At 45.5% G+C, this 17,719-nt stretch overlaps 1 protein-coding gene across 1 annotated transcript in view; it reads right to left on the minus strand.

Moving 5' to 3' along the window:
* The window catches only part of LOC146810320 (cholesterol transporter ABCA5-like), a 1,540,893-nt gene that overhangs the window by 1,175,136 nt on the left and 348,038 nt on the right, over positions 1–17,719 (minus strand). The gene's annotated exons all lie outside the window — the stretch shown is intronic.

Below are 17,719 nucleotides of genomic sequence, written 5' to 3' on the forward strand. Positions count from 1 at the left end.
AATGAGAAATAAAGGTATGAAAAGAAAAATGATTCCGAACATATAAGACATGGGAATCTTGCATCATGTGTGCTGGATACCATGTTAAAGTTAAAGTCTTTGTGGATATATTCTTTCATTTCATGTCTAGTATTTTGTTGTTGTTACAGTATGGACCGAAGCTTAAGAAACGCTACTGCAGGCCCACAGCTCACTGATAAAATAAGGAAGAGACAAAATAAGGATAGACATGACCCCATGGTATTAAAGGGTTTGTCAAATGCTTGAGTTTATGGCCTTTCTTGGAGCGTTTCCAAAATCCAGAGATAGGTTATGACTTATTGATTATGCTGAAACATTTGAAGTTGAGGCCAAGACAACAATGTTAGCACATCTGACTTTGAGGGGCTACTTTAAGAATAAACAACAGTTTCTGGGTAATTTCTGCGATCAATAGTACTACAGGGATATTCAATTTGGATTGTTCACACTGTTTCATCAAGCAACATCTTTCAAGTCATGCAGTATCATTCGCTCTCTCTAAGAAAGTGCATAATGTTTCAACTTTCCAGGGGCCGTAGCTTGGAGGCCTAAGATGGTGGATGCGTGACCCTGTAGCTCCATGCCAGCCTATCAGTTATCCATCTACATCGGAGATGGCGGGGGCCAGGGGGCTCGGCGGCGGGGTCCACCGCACCTGGGGAACACCGGGGAAGGTTTGTAGCCGTCTGCTGCCCAGAACAGCCTAGATGACCCGGGAGAAGGATCGCAGACCGCGCCCCTGCAGAATAGCGGCTTAGACAGACCCCCTCCTTGATGGACAGGAACCTGCGAATCCCCCCACCCTCCCCAGCGCCTTGAGACCCTTACGGGTGAGTAGTCGCATTTAACAAACACCTGATTTGATTTCGGCTTAGATCTCCGGCAAGATTGAGAAAGTCGAGGAGATCCGGGTCTGAGAGGCCCTGGCGGGAAGGCCCGTGGGCGAAGAAAGTGCCCTCGAAGTGTCCCCCTGTAGAACGGAGTGAGATGGGAGCCACAGGCTGCCAAACTACGATTGGAGCCCGGGGCACACAGCTGCAGCCTTGAAGACGCTGTGACGTTGTCATGTGCTCTACGAGGACTGGTATCTTACGGGACAGTGGGAGTGGGGGCGCTGAAAATTGGGACTCATACACCGGCAGCTTGGGGCTGGCCAATGCAAGAGACAGCTGACCCGGATGACAGAAGTGGAGGCGCCAGGGACCGGTTTTAAAGCTAGGCACAAGGAAGGCCTCTAGGGACTCGAGGAGTGGCGGCAACTGGACTGGGCACCACCTTCATACAAGGTGCCTGATCTAGGTCTCCCTGATTGGGGCAACGTCTTGGTAAGCCCACACAAGCGCTGACACAGGGCCTGTCGCTGCATGGTCGGTATACCAAAGTTGAGTGGTGGCCTGATGAGAAGCTGATTAATTCTGCAAACCAGAGGTGGACAAGGGTTCCGATTCCCGGTCTGCAGGAGCATATTGTCTCAATAGAGGTCTTGGAACAACCCCGTTTTTAAAATGGGCAAGCCTAGAGCGAGACAGACGGGGTCTGCCCTGGATCAGTAGGAGACTGCCCAGGACCGGGCGCCGAGGAACCCCGACAGTATCCCCCTCCCCTCCGAAGACCCGGTACAACAGCAATTGACCAGAATATTGGACGCAATAGCCGACACCAAAGCAACACTGCACCAAGACATAAGTACGGAGCCAGGGGGGCTGGGCCTTCTTAGAGCAGAACATGCAAAGCTAACCGAGAGAGTGAAGCAGACTGACCGAATCGCCTATTGCCGACATGGCACCGGCACAGCAGGCACTGTCACTATAGGTAGGGGATCTATCTGATAGGGTCTGCACGCTAGAGAGGAGGGAAGAAGATGCAGAAGGGTGGAACAGGAGGAATAACATCATGGTCCTGGGACTGCCGTAGGGAGCAGAAGGTAGTGACATGCTTGCCTTCCTGGAGCACTGGTGGTCGCACCGGTGGGCCTGTCAGCATTTTATACCCTGGAAAGAGCACATTGTGTCCCTGCCAGGCCACTGGCCCCTGGGCAGCCGCCATGCCCAGTGGTGGCTAGGCTCCTTCATCATAAAGACAGAGACACCTTGCTGCAAAAGGCCTGGGCTGATGGCCCCTATGTGGCGGACAATAGGAAGGTTTCAATTTTCCCTGCCTACAGGCTGGAGGCACAAAGACGGCGTGCCTCTGTCTTCAAAGCCAAGAAAGCTCTGCGCGAAGAGGGCCTCCAGTATTCTTGGATATTCCCTGCTCGGTTGCGTACACTCAGACAGGAAGGCTCATTTCTGCGATGATCCCAAAATGGCATGGGACTGGAATGAAACCTATCGTGGAGGGCCACGGCGCCGCCCCAGGACCGAGAATCCAGGAAATTACTCAGGAGGTGACTGGGATGCGGTGCCCCAAAGAAACCGAGTTCCTCACAAATAGAGAAAGAGAGAGCTGAGGCACTGCAAGCCGTGGCAGCGATCATGCAGGACAGGAAATCTCGATCGGTGGCAGGATCCCGCTACCTGAGAGGGACCGAAGGTTCAGAACCGGACTGCTCCCAAAGTGAGAGCTTAACTCTGCCTGTGCTGACCATGAACAGACGGCGGATGAAACTATTTGATTTTGAAGTCTGTCGCTACTACTTGTGGGCTCCTGCAGGGGTAGGGGGCTGCCCGCCGGGTGGCCAGGCACCAGCTGGGAACGGCCAACTTGGGCTGGTGCGTCACATTCAGTTCTCTTACTCTTGGTTATTTTCCCATATTTGCCACATCCCTCTCTATGGTCCTTCTCACAGTGGGTTTGGGCCTCAACTAGTCGTTGATTTACTGCATATGGTTTGGGCTGCTGGTTGTTGTCAGACTGTCCTGGGATCGGGGAGTTGCTCCACATGTGTTCTTTTTTTTAACGGTTTCCCTAATTTAGTCTGCAGGAGAGAGTGGGTGTGTGCAACTGGGGGGCCAGAAAAAAGTGAGGGCCGCAGAGAGCGGTCGGTGAGATATACTCTGTCATCATGCAATCAGCACACAATGCTGTAACATTTATAACGTGGAATATTAGAGGGTTGGGGTCTATGTCTAGGCGACACAATGTGTACACCTACTTAAAGCGAGAGATCTGCACATAGCTCTCTTCCAGGAGACTCACCTAATCAGAAGTGAAGTTGAAAGGCATAAGCTCGAGGAGTACTGATCTGGTTAAGGCCCGGTGTCCCATTTGACCCTACACACACCTTAATAGACAGCGAAGGCAGATATGTGCTTATTGCAGGGAGGCTGGTTGGCCGGGAGGTGAAGCTGGGTAGTGTGTACATACCTAACCTGGATCAAATCGCTTTCCTCACTGCCCTCTCGGCTCGAATGACTGAGTACATGGGGGGCATGATACCATAGCTGACCGCTCCCACCCCCCTCTCCCGGGCGTGCTAGCTCATCGTATAGCATCAGGGTTCCGAGGTTGGATGAATCATTGGGGGCTGGAGGATATCTGGAGGGTGCAGCACACGACAGATAGCGAATACTCTTACTTCTCCCTGATACATCAGGTACACCAGACTAGATGCCTTCCTGTGCACACCTTACTTCCGTAGCACAGCCCATTATTGATGGTCCACTAGCCCCTGGGAAGACACCCGCCAATCCCATTATGGAGGCTGAATTCTCTGATGCTGGAGGATGCCCTCTTCCATGAGTCACTGGGCACCCTTGTTGACACATTTTTCTCAGCCATGCTCATGCAGCGTCCTCTGCATTAGTGTAGTGGGAAGCATTCAAGTTGGTAGTGAGGGGACATTTCCTGGGTCAATCGATTTGAGCACAGAGGGAAATCTGGCAGGAATTACTAGACCTAGAGGCTATGATTTGGAATTTAGGGGTGTGATGCCGCCACCTTATTGAGTTTGCAGGAGACACGCGCGTGTTACACTGACGTGCTGGAAAGGCTGAGATGCCACAATCAAAGGGTGTATCTCCACAAGGTGCAGGGGAAGAAGGGAAAGCAGGTCGCCTGCTGGCGTGGCTGATCAAACCTGAGACTTGGGGGTCACTGATGACCCAAGCTCAGATGGAAACGGGTGAATTGGCATATAGTCCTGAAACAATTAATGTCTTATTTCAAGATTACTGTAAGAGGTTATATGCCACCATCGCACCAGTGCCTCATTCCACTATTAGGGACTTCTTAGATACACTCCCACTCCCGTTATTAGATAGACAAACACAGGACGAGCTGGGAGGCCCGGTGACCCTGCAGGACATTTGCAGGGCCATTGTAGATATGGCGTCTGGCAAAACACTGGGACCAGATGGCCTCCCTGCAGAATTTGACGCAAGATATGTTGATAAGCTCACGCCACAATTAGTGACTCTGTATGCGGAATCCTTATGACTTGGAGGTCTCCCACAGTCTACCCAAAGTACGCTGGTGATTCATCTCCCCAAAACCACAGAGAAATTTGCCTGGGTTAGGGCTTATAGACCGCTGTCTATGCTCAATCTGGACTTCAAGATCCTTAGCAAAATATTGGCGCTTAGATTACTCCCGCACATGCAAGCCCTTATACACCCCGGCCAGAAGGGCTTTATTCCCTCCCGTAACACCTCCTACAATCTAATCTACAAAAAACCATTTCCCTGTCCGCCGATGATCTGCTGATCTACTTGGGGGAGACCATGTCAGGTACCGCCTCAACCCTAAAGCTCTTGGAGACCTTTGAACTGATATCGGGCCAGCGAGTTAACAAGAAAAAGACGTACCTATTTCCGGTGGCAGGACCCTTGCCTAGACCTGCGGCCATTAACTGGGCCCCACACTCATGTGTTCGCTTTTAGCGCACTCTACAGCTGCCCATTATGGCCAGAATTTCTTTGACCAAGATGGTTATGCTGCCCTGCCTTTTATACTTCTTTGTCAACCTCCCGGTCCCAATGCCCCCAGGCAGGTTCAGACCATTGAATTCCCTTCTACGGGACCGGATATGGGGAGAAGGGCGGAGTAGGGTGTCCTTGAAAAGGCTACAGGGCCCTATGACGGAAAGAGGCCTGGGGGTTCCGGACTTTGAGCTCTATATATTAGCTGTCCAATTGCAGTGGTTGGTGCAAAGGTTGGAAAGGGTGAATGCGCTGGATCACTTCTGATGGAGCCCAGCATGCACCCTAGTCTATTATTGGCTACATTTTGGAGCCGGTGATCATTGTTCCATACCACTTGACGTTACAAATTACAGCCTTGCAGACATGAAAAAGATCCCTCAACAAACTTAGGGGAGCCCCGAGATATACCCCCATGCTGCCATTAATAGGCCTTCCCCGCAGAGACCCTAAGACGACATTCACGGCAGAGCAATTATCGCTCTGGATGGAGGCGGGGTTGGAGATGGAGGGTGACTGCTACCAGGATAAAACCCTAGTCCGGTTTGCGGAACTGATGGAAAGCTGTGGTCTCCCACCAGGTTAGTTCTTACTATATGAGGCACCATTGGGCAGTTGTGGGGAATTGGTAGGGAGGAACCGAACTGTGCTGCATTCATTGCTTACCCTTACTCACTGCGTTCCTCCACCCACTAGGGGAGCTCCGAGGGAAATGGGAGAGAGTCGTAGATAAGGCAATTACAGACACAGAATGCGGCAAGGTTCTTCAATCACCTAAGAAGAGCTCCCAAAATACGCATCTCAAATACACGCAATTCAACTTCGTACATATGACCTACATGATGCCCCATCGCCTTAGTGTCACATATGGCGGAGAAATGCATAAATGCCCGAGATGTGCTCACATTGATGCTGATTTCATTACAAGACCGGAGGCTACATTATGCATTAATCTTTTAATGCAGATCACAAGCAGCCGCACTACATCACAAAGAAAACAGTTCTAGAATACAGTGAGTACAATCTATAAATGGCATGAGGAGCAAACGGACTGCCTCTTTTAAATGCGGCTCTTAATCAGATAAGTACACTCCTTTATTATTGCTCTTACTTTAAGTAATATTTTTCCATATTCTGTATCCTATTTATCTTATCCAGATATTATGCCTAAACTTCAGTTGACGCTTCTACCCTTGGCTTCAAGCCTCCTCTTTTGTGGGTGATCCTGGGTTTTGTCCCCTACCACCTCACCCCTTCCCTAGCGACTTCCTATTAGGGTTGTCACACCTCACCCGCTCTTCCCTACCCCTTCCCATAGGAAGTACCTCTTCACGAGTTCTCCTTTGTCGAGACGAGGGAACGAACTTGCTTCACTCACATTCACCCGGCATCGGTCTCGCGCCGTCCCGCTTTTCAGATTTGATGGGATATTGTATTTTGCATAGATCTTTTAAAATAACCAAAACTCTGAAGTCTTATACAAAATTCACCGACGCGCTCGCTCCGTCCTCGCGAGCGTGTCTATTCCTCAGAAAAGAAAAGAACCTTAGCAACGGTGCAGTCACGTTAGTCCTCTCCCTACGGCCTTTCCTCTAATCGGTTCTCTGGCAGCAGCTGAGCTCGAGCGAAGCTTTCAGTTACTTCGCTCTCATCAGCTGCTGCCGGAGATCGTTTTCCTTTACCAAAAAAAAAAGTGGATACTACTTCTAGGGAGTCAGAGGCTAACACAATATCATTATTTTTAAACCTTGCCACTCCTAACACCACCAATATAAGCAAGATTACTCTGATCACCAAGAGATCAACCACCTCTTTAAAGCTAATTAATTAATTATCTAATCTGAGAACATATCAAGGCCAACCATAACACGGCCTTTCCAAATCTAATATGACAGAATTTGATTCAGACGACGCTACTGCCAGCTCTCCCATGAGATCCTGTATGCTATCTATGCTTAAAGAAGTGATGTCTTCTAAGAGATCTCTCTCCTTTGTTCACGATGATCTCCCCGACGAGGTCTGTATTCATCGTAAAAGAAGCAAAAAATCAAAAAATTGTGAACACCCTTCTGACTGCACTATGGGAGGTCGTAGCACCTCAATTGATTTGGGAGGTCCTAGCTCCTCAGTGTTGATGGGAGGCCATCGCGCCTCAAATGATAATGGTGTCCCTCGCGGCACAAATATGATGGGTGTCCCTAGCGGCACAAATATGACCGGTGCCTCTCGCGGCACAAATTTTAATAGTACATAGAATGATGCAGTCACTGACTCTGAGGAGGAGGTTTTAATAACCCTTATGATGAATTTGTACTGGATTTAGATGACCAAGACCTCGAATTCAACAACCCCGATGATCTCGACTCACCTTCTTCCTCTAAAAACTTTATCCTCAACCCTCTAGGAGAGGAAATGTTCTCCCCCCTCAATATCTCCCACCCCAATAGCTACAAATGGTTCCCTCAGGAACATGTTTCCAAATGTATTACAAGGTGGTTAAGAAACTCTCTCGAAAGAGAGACTAGAAACGCTCTGAAATCCGAGTGTCCAAGACCCTCCATCCAAGATAAGGTTTCGCAAACCCCTAACCTTGACCCTGATCTGATCAAATTCTTATTTAAACTGGGGAAGGACCCTAGAAAAGGGCTAGAGAGCTCTTAAAGGCGGTCAGGACCGCCTACTTGACATCCTCGGCCCACTCACCAGGATTCTAGACTTAGCCGAAGAATCACACATTTCCAACACCCCCCTCGATGTCGACGTGATTCGAGGCTGGAGCCAAAGAGCCATCATGATCTTCAGCAACGCCAATTCTAGCCTCAACATCAAAAGAAGGAGAACCATCCTTACCAAGATCAACCCTAAACTGGGTGATCTAGCTGAAAAAGAACCCCTACGATAACCCTAAGGTCCTCCTCTTCGGAGAGGACATGATAAAACCAATAGGAAAATAAGTCGCAACCTTTACTGCCCTCAATAGGGTTCAAGCAAACATGAAACGCGTCTTCAACACCAACCTTTTTGGACAGGCTGGAAGAAGAGGCTGCTCTTTCGGCCATGGTAATCAACGGCCCTTCTCAACAGTCAGAGGAACTGGTAGAGGCTTCTACCCATCCAACCAGCAATTCTATCCCCAACGAGGGAGAGGACCACGAAACAGAGGCTACAGATCCCGTGGAAATCCCAACAACTCCAACCTTCAAAGTAAGTCTTCCTCTTCTTTCCTCTTCTTCCCAAGTAGGGGGCAGACTAAAATACTTTTACCATATATGGGAATCTCTAACTCAAGACCCATGGGTTCTCGAGACCGTTCAGGGTTTCAAAATAGACTTTATAGACATTCCCTTTCAATCACAACTCCCAAAACCCCTAACACTTTCGGAAGAACATCAGAAGATTGTCGAAGAGGAAATCTCTTCAATGCTTCAAAAAGGATCTATCGTACAAGTACCAAGGTCTTTAACTCTTTTCCTAGTTCAAAAAAAGGAAAAAGGGTGGAGACCAGTCATAAACCTTCGGGAAGTAAACAAGTACCTAGTTTACAGACATTTCAAAATGGAAGGTATTCACCTCCTCAAGGACCTTCTCTTGAAAGGAGATTGGCTGGTGAAACTGGACTTAAAGGACGCTTACTTTACCATCCCTATGGCACAAGAACACCAACTCTTTCTCCAATTCATCTGGAAGAAGCGTCTTTTCCAATTCCAAGCTCTTCTTTTCAGTCTTTCCTCTGCCCCTTGGTGCTCTACCAAGATCATGAGGACTATTGCCTCTCTTCCGAGAGAGAGGGGTATTCGCCTCATCATTTATCTAGACGACATCCTCATCATGCCCCAACTCTACTCTCAAATATTGAAAGACCTCAATTCTACCATGGAGCTTATCGAAAGTCTCGGCTTCATTATAAACAGAGAAAAATCTATCCTTACACCCTCCAAGTCACTAGAATTCCTCGGCTTCACTGTAGATACCTCGAGCTGCCTTCTTCTCCCTACCAAGAAAATCGCAAAAATTCGAAAAGAGATCAGGTATGTTCTAAAACAAGAATCTCTAACCCTACGAGAATTTGCCAGACTTCTAGGCCTCCTTTCCTCCTCCATCCAAGCTATCTTTCCAGGTCCTCTGAATTACCGTGCCCTTCAGAGATTAAAAGGGAAAGCTCTCAGGTCTGGTCTCTGGTACGGAGATTCTGTGACCTTAGATCAGGAAGCCAGGTCAGAAATCTCCTGGTGGCTGGAGAACTTGGATGCCTGGAATGGAAAAGCAATCTTTGGCTCTGCCCCGGAATTTGTTCTGGAATCAGACGCCAGCCTCCACGGTTGGGGTGCTCGCCTCTTCAAGCAAAACACTGGTGGCGCTTGGTCTCTGGCGGAATCTTCCAGTCATATAAATTTCTTAGAACTTACAGCAGGTTGATACGCCCTAATGAGCTTCAAACACTCACTTCAAGGCAGATCTGTTCTTCTGAAGATGGACAACATTTCTGCAGTCTCATATATCAACCGCCTTGGCGGTACCAAATCAGCAGACCTATCAGCTTTAGCCAAGAAACTCTGGATGTTTTGCTTAGAACACAAGCTCTCTCTGAAGGCAGAATACCTTCACGGAAAGTCAAATCTCTCTGCGGATTGGAACTCAAGATTCCTTTCAGACTTCACTGATTGGAAACTCAATGTGAATGTTTTCAATTTTCTCTTTCATTTTTGGGGTCCACTGGATGTGGACTTATTCGCCAGCAGATTGACATTCCAACTCCCGAAATATTTCAGTTGGATGCCAGACCCGGGCGCTCTAGCGGTGAACGCTTTCCTCCAATGCTGGTCCAACCTTCAGGGTTACGCCTTCCCACCCTTTGCTATGATCCAAAGGGTCCTACAGAAGGTCAGAAAAGACCACTGCTCCTTGGTTCTGATAACCCCATTTTGGCAGTCTCAGGCATGGTTCCCGACTACTCTGGAACTGTCCTGCGACATCCCCTTCCTCATTCCAGCGACCAAGGGTCTGGTTTCAAACGCAGACGGAGAAGATCATCACCTAATTATTTCAGGGAATTTGAACCTTCATGCTTGGAATGTGTCAGGCAATCCAACGAATTGTCTGGTCTTTCGTCATCAGCTCTCACTCTCCTCGGAGAATCATGGGCACCTGGAACGCACTATAGATACAAGAACATTTTGAAAAAATGGTTTTGTTGGTGCATGGAGAGGAACGTGGATCCCGTGGAAGCTCCTATCGTCAATATAGTTTATTTTGTTGTCGAACAATTTGAAAAGGGGCTATCTTATAGATCTATTAATTGCTATAGATCAGCAATCTCCGCTGGACATTCCCTTGTCAATGGTAAAACGGTAGGTAAGAACGTAATTATTAGTAGAGTTATGAAAAGCATTAGACTGAAAAGACCCCCTAGAACTAAATACCAAACCATGTGGGATGTTAAAGCGATTTTAGACCTTTTCTCTTCTTGGCCTGATAATGCTTTTTTTAACAGAAAATGCCTCTCGCTAAAACTTTCTACTCTTATGTCTAATCTCTTGTCGTAGAGTTTCCGATGTCAAATGCCTCGATATTTCTTATAGATCATATGATATGTTTGGGGTTAAATTTGAAATCTTTAGAAGGACTAAAACCATGTCAGACTCTATTTTTTATCCTCGTTTTGATGTTTGCAAAAGACTGTGTGTCGTAGACTGTATGAAAGAATATGACTCGAGAATGAAAGACCTTCGCCCTGTAGACGCTAAACAACTCTGTATCTCTTTTGTTAAACCCTTTAAACCAGTTGCTTCTTCCTCCATTGCTAGATGGGTCAAGTCAGTTATGAACCTAGCTGGTATTGACCTTTCTAAATTCCAAGCCCATTCTCTCAGAGCAAATCCTTTTGGTTTGGCGGTAAGTTGGATGATATCCTTAAAGCGGCCGATTGGTCCAATGCTTCAACCTTCGGTCACCACTACTGTAAACCTATGGAGCACATGTCTGATGTTGTCCTTCAGGGCTACCAACATGCATAATGTAGCCTCCGGTCTTGTAATGAAATTGCTATTCTCCTATTAACATGACTAGAGAATCTGGATTTCATTAAAGACATGGAGGCTTTCATTATCCCACTTTTTGCACTGTTTATTACCGTATGCATATGCTTATATTTTGCCTTTAGCGGTAGCTTATGACCTTCTTACCATTCTCCTCTTTCTTTTCAGATAACTCCACCTGATGCCCTGCTCTCATCTTTATCTCGCTTCGGAATCCTCACCACCTTCAGTTTCAAGATCAAGTTGGATCTCTCCTTTGAACTTTTGTTGCTTCGTTTCATTTAAAAGAGGCAGTCTGTTTGCTTCTCATGCCATTTATAGCTTGTGCTCACTGCATTCTAGAACTGTTTTCTTTGTGATGTAGTGCGGCTGCTTGTGATCTGCATTAAAAGATTATTGCATAATGATAGCCTCCGTGTCTTTAATGAAATCCAGATTCTCTAGTCATGTTAATAGGAGAATCGCAATTTCATACATATGACATGGGACTGTGCCCACCTCCGCGCATACTGGGAAGCGATCTTAGCCTAGATTAAAAATGCCTTGGGGCAGGAATTGACCCCACGGTGGAGGTCTGTCTGCTGGGGCTCTTTCCCCGACCACATACATGGAAAGTCTGCAATAAGCTAATAGATTTAGCCGTGGGACTAGCCAAGAGGAAGATAGCAATGACTTGGATGTCAGCCACCGGACCACAGGTCACCAGCTGGAACTGAGATGTAATTAGTTGTGTGGGTGCTGAGGGCAGAGCGTTAAGCTGGGAGGAATCGAGGGGCATACGGAAGCGCCCCATAGAAGACCAATGGAAAGAAGCTTTGAGGGCCTGGAAAAACCCTACACAAACATGTAGTGAGGGTGAGGGAAGCGGAGTGCATGGGAGTGACAAACACACCTTACTATAGTAACCCTATTACTTTGAAAAGCCTGTATGGCTGAAGCAGCCACCTGATAACAAAAATGTCCATATGGGAAGGGAAAGTCCAGAGAGATGAGAAGAGCTAGGATAGGATGGAAGAGCCCTTCCTACACACCAAGGTCCATCCATTAGCTGTTATCCCCACATACACCCCACCGAGAATATAAACACACCACTCATCTGCACAAATTCTCTTCTTGTTTTTGTTAATAGTTTGGTTTAGAAAAGGGATCCCTCAAGTATGGATGACATTGCCGAGCCCCGGTCTGGAGCTGAAGGCCGCCCAAAGCGAAGAGGCGGGTGTAAACAAGATTTGCATTGAAGTGTGGATAATTGTGAATCGTTGATATGTGTACATGTATGGTCATAACACTGTAATACGTTCTAAAGAAACAAAAGCTAATAATCAGCTTGTAGAATCAGTATGAAATTTGTATAAGGTTGTATAAGGTTGCCTCATATGCTAAAGACAGAAAGTAATTGAAAAACTGATTTATATGTATACGCTAAAGTATTAGACTACAACATGTCAATGAAGATATGTTTAAAAAAAATGTTTAAACTTTCCATTACAAGGAAATTTTGATGGAGAAATCTTACTCCATCTGTGACTCTGTTTGTGGAATTCAATCAAGTTGCCCTTTCCAGGACTAAGATCTGCACCCATCTGTATCTTGCATGGTCGAGATACAGTTTCTGTTGGGGAGGCAGCACAAAAGCCTCAATGCACGGAATGCTTTTAAACGTTTACACAGTTTTGTGCTATTCATGGAACAAAAGTAATTATTATACCTTGTGTGCAGCTTTATTTGATTTGAGTCCAAAAGAGAAGAACACATGCAGGGGTACTGTTAATATTCTTGCTTTTTGGGCCACTTTCTTAGCAGCTTTATTATTGAGATTAAAGTATTTTTGCCAACATAGTTTTATCAGATGGGAAAAACATGCTGTGATGTATGTAGCTGTACATTAGATCACTTTTTTGCAGCAGTTGGTGTTGACTACTGCGTTTGGAGCAAGGAATTACTCAGCTTCCTCTGTGAGGTCCCCAGGGCATCTTTCTTTCCATATCCAACCATACCTCGGCACCTTAAGTGGAGTTAGAGTTTTTTTTTTTGCTATTGATATGGATAGTATGCAAGAAACAACTGCTCAGTCTTCCCAGAGTACTTCTCTAATTGTGATTTCCAGGAATTAGAAGCAGAGAAAGTAATACCCAAATAAGTAAAGGTCTCAACTCGTACTCTTTCTAGTACTTACCCTGCTAGGTAAAATAGATTTGATCTTTTTAGTTCTTGACTAGACAGCTCTTGCGCGGTCTCTTCAAGATATGCTGTATATATTTAGGCTTTCCTGTTTTCAGTTTCTATTTTTGGAAAATTCTGGTGGTTTTTTTCAGTTTTTTCAATGTGGTTATCAGTGGATACACATTTTCGCGCCATTAAAAACAAAAGAAACAGTGTTTTCACGGTAATTATGGAATGTTTTGCTTTTATTATTGCTTGCTTTCTGCACTGATAATGCATGAGTATAGATAGCGTGTGATCAGGGTACATGAGGTCCAAATACATTTTTACAAATCAAACTTATTGTAGTACACCATACAAAACTTCTTTAGTGAGTCCTTGGTCATGCACGTTCACTCTTTCCTTCCTATGCAAATGTATATCTGTGAAAAGGCCCTCTTAACATTGGAACTTGAGACAGGCAACGCCAAAACAGCCAGTACACAATTTGCTAACTCTGGCCAATGACATAGCTTTCCATGTCAATACTGGTGCACCTGAAGATTGTGATTGTCAAGGCTATGTTCTGCAACAAATGCGTTGAATTGGGCACATATGCCCTCAGTTATTGAAGTGCTAAAAAATGAAGCAGTATTTTTCAAAGTCTGGAGAAAATTCAAAAGGGATCTAGAACTTGTGTAGATTACCTCAGTGAGGCTTCATTAACTTCAAATGCCATGGTTGGTTAAGGGACATTTCTATGCATCATTGAAAGCCATTTCCCGTAGACTGTAAAATAAAATTAACTGAATTGCTCCTCTTTGCTTACCAAGTGGCAAGAATTCGAACATGGAGCATGTTGCAGTGTCAAGTCACTAAACATGTCGCCCAGCCTATTCTCAAGGAGATGTTTCACATCTACACCAATTACGCTGAACACTTGGTAGACAAGGGTGTTTTCAGACTCTAGTATTTTGATTATGTCCACTACAGCAGTCGTATCTTCCTGTAAAAACCTAAGCATGCAGTAGAGTGTACTTTTTCACATCACTATCAATATGTGACCAAAGATAATCACATTTCTTGCCTTTGGCATCATCACTAAGCAAACATTCGGTACATGGATAATAAGGCATTCACAGCCTCCAGGACTGAGAACCACCGGCTAAATGTCACAGTTAGGATGACTCTTTCTTTGATGCCACACAAAGCACAGCATTTTAGTTCCTGGGCATAACAAAACAGTGTACCAGAATAAACTACAAAGTCAATAGCATTCTTCATTAACTCTGAAAATTGTAAAGATGCTTTCAGCATACCATCTAGTAAGTGACAAGGATCAGTTCCAGGGAAGCACTTCAGGTCAGCTAGCAATATTGACAGGTCATCATACAACTTTTTCATCTACGTAGCTGAATTACTGCAAATACAAACAATATCACTCCAATCTTTATTTAACTTGGTAGTAACTTTTTCCAGCAGCATTCAAAGTGACACTGCGTTCCATGTTTACCAACTTCTGGTGTCAGGTTTTCACCCCTATCTCAGGAGCTTCGTGGCAACATTCTTTTCACACATACGTGTCACTACACCTTGCATTGAATGTTTAAAGCCTGGGGTGTTTGGCAATTCACCTACATTCAATACTAACTCGCTAGAAAAGGAGGCAGATGTATCAAAGGATTTCACCCATTCTCGGTCTGTGTGTAAATGTGATGGTACATATTGGGAAAGATTCTTATGAAACCAGCCATTTTACCTATCCGTAAAATCAAACGTAGCCAAAAAATCAAATAGGATTTTTATATTTCCAGATTCTCTACAGTTTTTAAAATAACTAAATAAAACCTAAAACATGCTTCAAAACACTGCGTCTTTACACCAAAGAACACAAAACTGAAAAAATCAAAAGGAAGAAGAGACAATATTTTAGTAACATCCCTAAACAACAAAACTCAAGCAGCTTAATGTTAGCCCAGTCTTTCTTGCTGCTGCTATTTTCCTTTTGGTGGGGGGTTTTCTGTTATTGTAGGATTAAACCTAAAACCAGATAGCCTATATATACTTTGTGGACTTCAGCCTGCCGGTAGGCTTCCCATTTGCAGGCTCCATCATCGCTCTCATATTCTTTCTCCCCATTTGTCCATGGCATGCACGAGTCATGCCTCTTCCTGCGTTTTGCCCTCCCCTAGAGCATGGATCAATAACTACTATCCATCTACTGCTCCCCATTTACCAACTGTTTCCTGGACTACTTTTTTCTTTAATTTGGAGCGCTTCACACAAGCGCTCCTGTTTTCACTCGCTCAGAGTTCCACTGTAAACAGGTTTTTAAATCTTGTTCTCATCTCGTCACAAATGCTGCCGCTCCTGTGAATTGATGTGGACAATAAGATGCTGAGCGCAGGGGCACTGTGAGAGCACCCTACTGCTCCATCCATAGCTCTAAAATCACTCTCCCCATGACGTATTCTTATCGGAAGGCCAGCGCTTGCAGGTCTCCCGCCTTCCCCGCCCATAATCACATGACTTACTTTAACACACTACAATCATGAAAAGGCAGGCAATAGGTCTCGGATTGCCGAGACCTATTGGCTCTGTGTTAGAAATGGGTATCTCTAGTTGGCAGAGGTAGGTACCTTTGTCCAAGTAGGGACCCTTCTTCCTAGTCAGAGTAAGGGACATACACACTTAAACTAACTCCTGCTCACCCCCTTGGTAGCTTGGCACGAGCAGTCAGGCTTATCTCAGAGGCAGTGTGTAAAGCATTTGCACATAACCAACAGTAATACTGTGAAAACACTACCAAAGGACACCACACCAGTTTAGAAAAATATCCAATATTTGATATACTTAAAACAAGACCAAAACGATAAAAATCCAACATACAGTTACTTAATATGCACTTTGCAAGAATACCTAAAAAAACGGTAGCTCTGTCCAGTGCTAACGCGGTACTGAAAACAACAGAATCCAACAGTTTTGTCTAACCGCGTTGGTCGGAGTTTGTTGGCAGACTCGTAAACAGTACCTTTTGTTTTTTGCCGACATGTTGGTGCAGGCCGGTCGTGGCAACCTTTGCGGTTGCGGTGTGAAGAGGAGCGGTGTGCGGTGCCCTCAAGTTGTGGTGCAGGCAGTGGCTCAGTGACGGTCGTCTAACGATGTTAGTGAGGCCCATGACTTAAACATTGAAAATTGATCTATCTTGGAAGATGAAATATGGGTCTCCTGAAATAAAACTACAGACGGATTTTTTGCCTTAATCCAGATTTCAACCTCTCGCCTTTTCTTAATATTGTTTAAGCCATTGACGTTCAGAGAAAACAATTTCAAACTTTCCTTATTTGGCATTAACATCTTAAATTAACGGGGTATAAGTAATCATCTTCAGACCTCGTCCTACCCATCCATAATAACCCAAAAAAACCCTGACATCTTCAACTTCATTTTGTTTTTTATAACCCATCCACCACCACCAACAGCCCACTCAATCCCAGCACCACCCCCGCCACCCCCACCCCCACCCTGACCAACCTCACCCCCCCTGACCCTCCCCACCAATGGCCGTATTTCCCCTTGCCACGCTAGCCATCGGAACCTATCCCGCACCATTAGGGTGACCTCGCACCCTCTGGACCCCTTGGATTCCACACTCTCCACCTTGTTCTACTGACTCCCCCCCCCCCACACATACAACCCCACCAGCAGACAACACCCCCAAAAAAAAAGTGTTTCAACCTACAAGCTTAGCACATCGATATACACAGAAAAAAAGAGAAAATAAAATAAAAAAAAGACAGCTCTATCTATAAATCGTCCACATTTTTAACCTGATGAAGAGTTCGAAATTTCCCTGAGCAAGTCCTGTGCTGCTGCAATGTCGGATAACATAAAGAATTTTCCTTTAACTAAAACTTTAAGCTTGGATTGTTGCGCTATTGTGGCTTGAGCCCCTTTAGCTTTAAATAATTGCAGCATTTGGACGAACTCCTTTCTTCTCCGAGCGGCAGAAGCGGACATGTCTGAAAAAATGTGACATTTCACAGTTTCATTAACAAAAAATTGTCTTTTCTGAATTGCGGTTGAAAGAATAGTCTCTTTAATCCGTGTATCAGAAAAATTTAATAGAATTGTTCGAGGGAGGGAAGAATTCGGAAAGGGTTGAGCCGGAACGCGGTGTGCTCGCGTAATGGTTAGGTCTCCCTCGTGATTGGGAATCACTTTGGATTTTAAAAAGGAGGTAACCCACTGCAACGTGCTAGAGCCTTCAAGGCCCTCAGGAACCCCCACTAAACGAAGGTTGGATCAGCGATTATAGTTCTCTAAATCATCCAATTTGGATTCAAGAGAGCGTGAAGTAAGAAAAAGCTGGTTAGCGTCTTTTTTAACTGCAATCATTTGATCCTCCAAAGTAGAAATACGAGTTTCAGCTTCTTGGAGTCGAGCTGGAAATGTAGAGAAGAGATCCTCCATTTTGTCCAGGCGCTGGTGGATCAGAGCAAGCTCGGATTTCTGAAATCTCTTCAACTCTCGGACCTCGTCAAGAATTAGATTTAACATATCTTTGACTGACATCTTAATCTCTCCAACGGTCTCGGTGTCTAAATCCAGCAAAGGGCTGAGGTGATTAACATTCCCTGGGGAAGTTGAGGGCTTGTCAAT

Source organism: Triturus cristatus, chromosome 7, assembly GCF_964204655.1.
Source record: "Triturus cristatus chromosome 7, aTriCri1.1, whole genome shotgun sequence".
Lineage (NCBI taxonomy): Eukaryota > Metazoa > Chordata > Amphibia > Caudata > Salamandridae > Triturus > Triturus cristatus.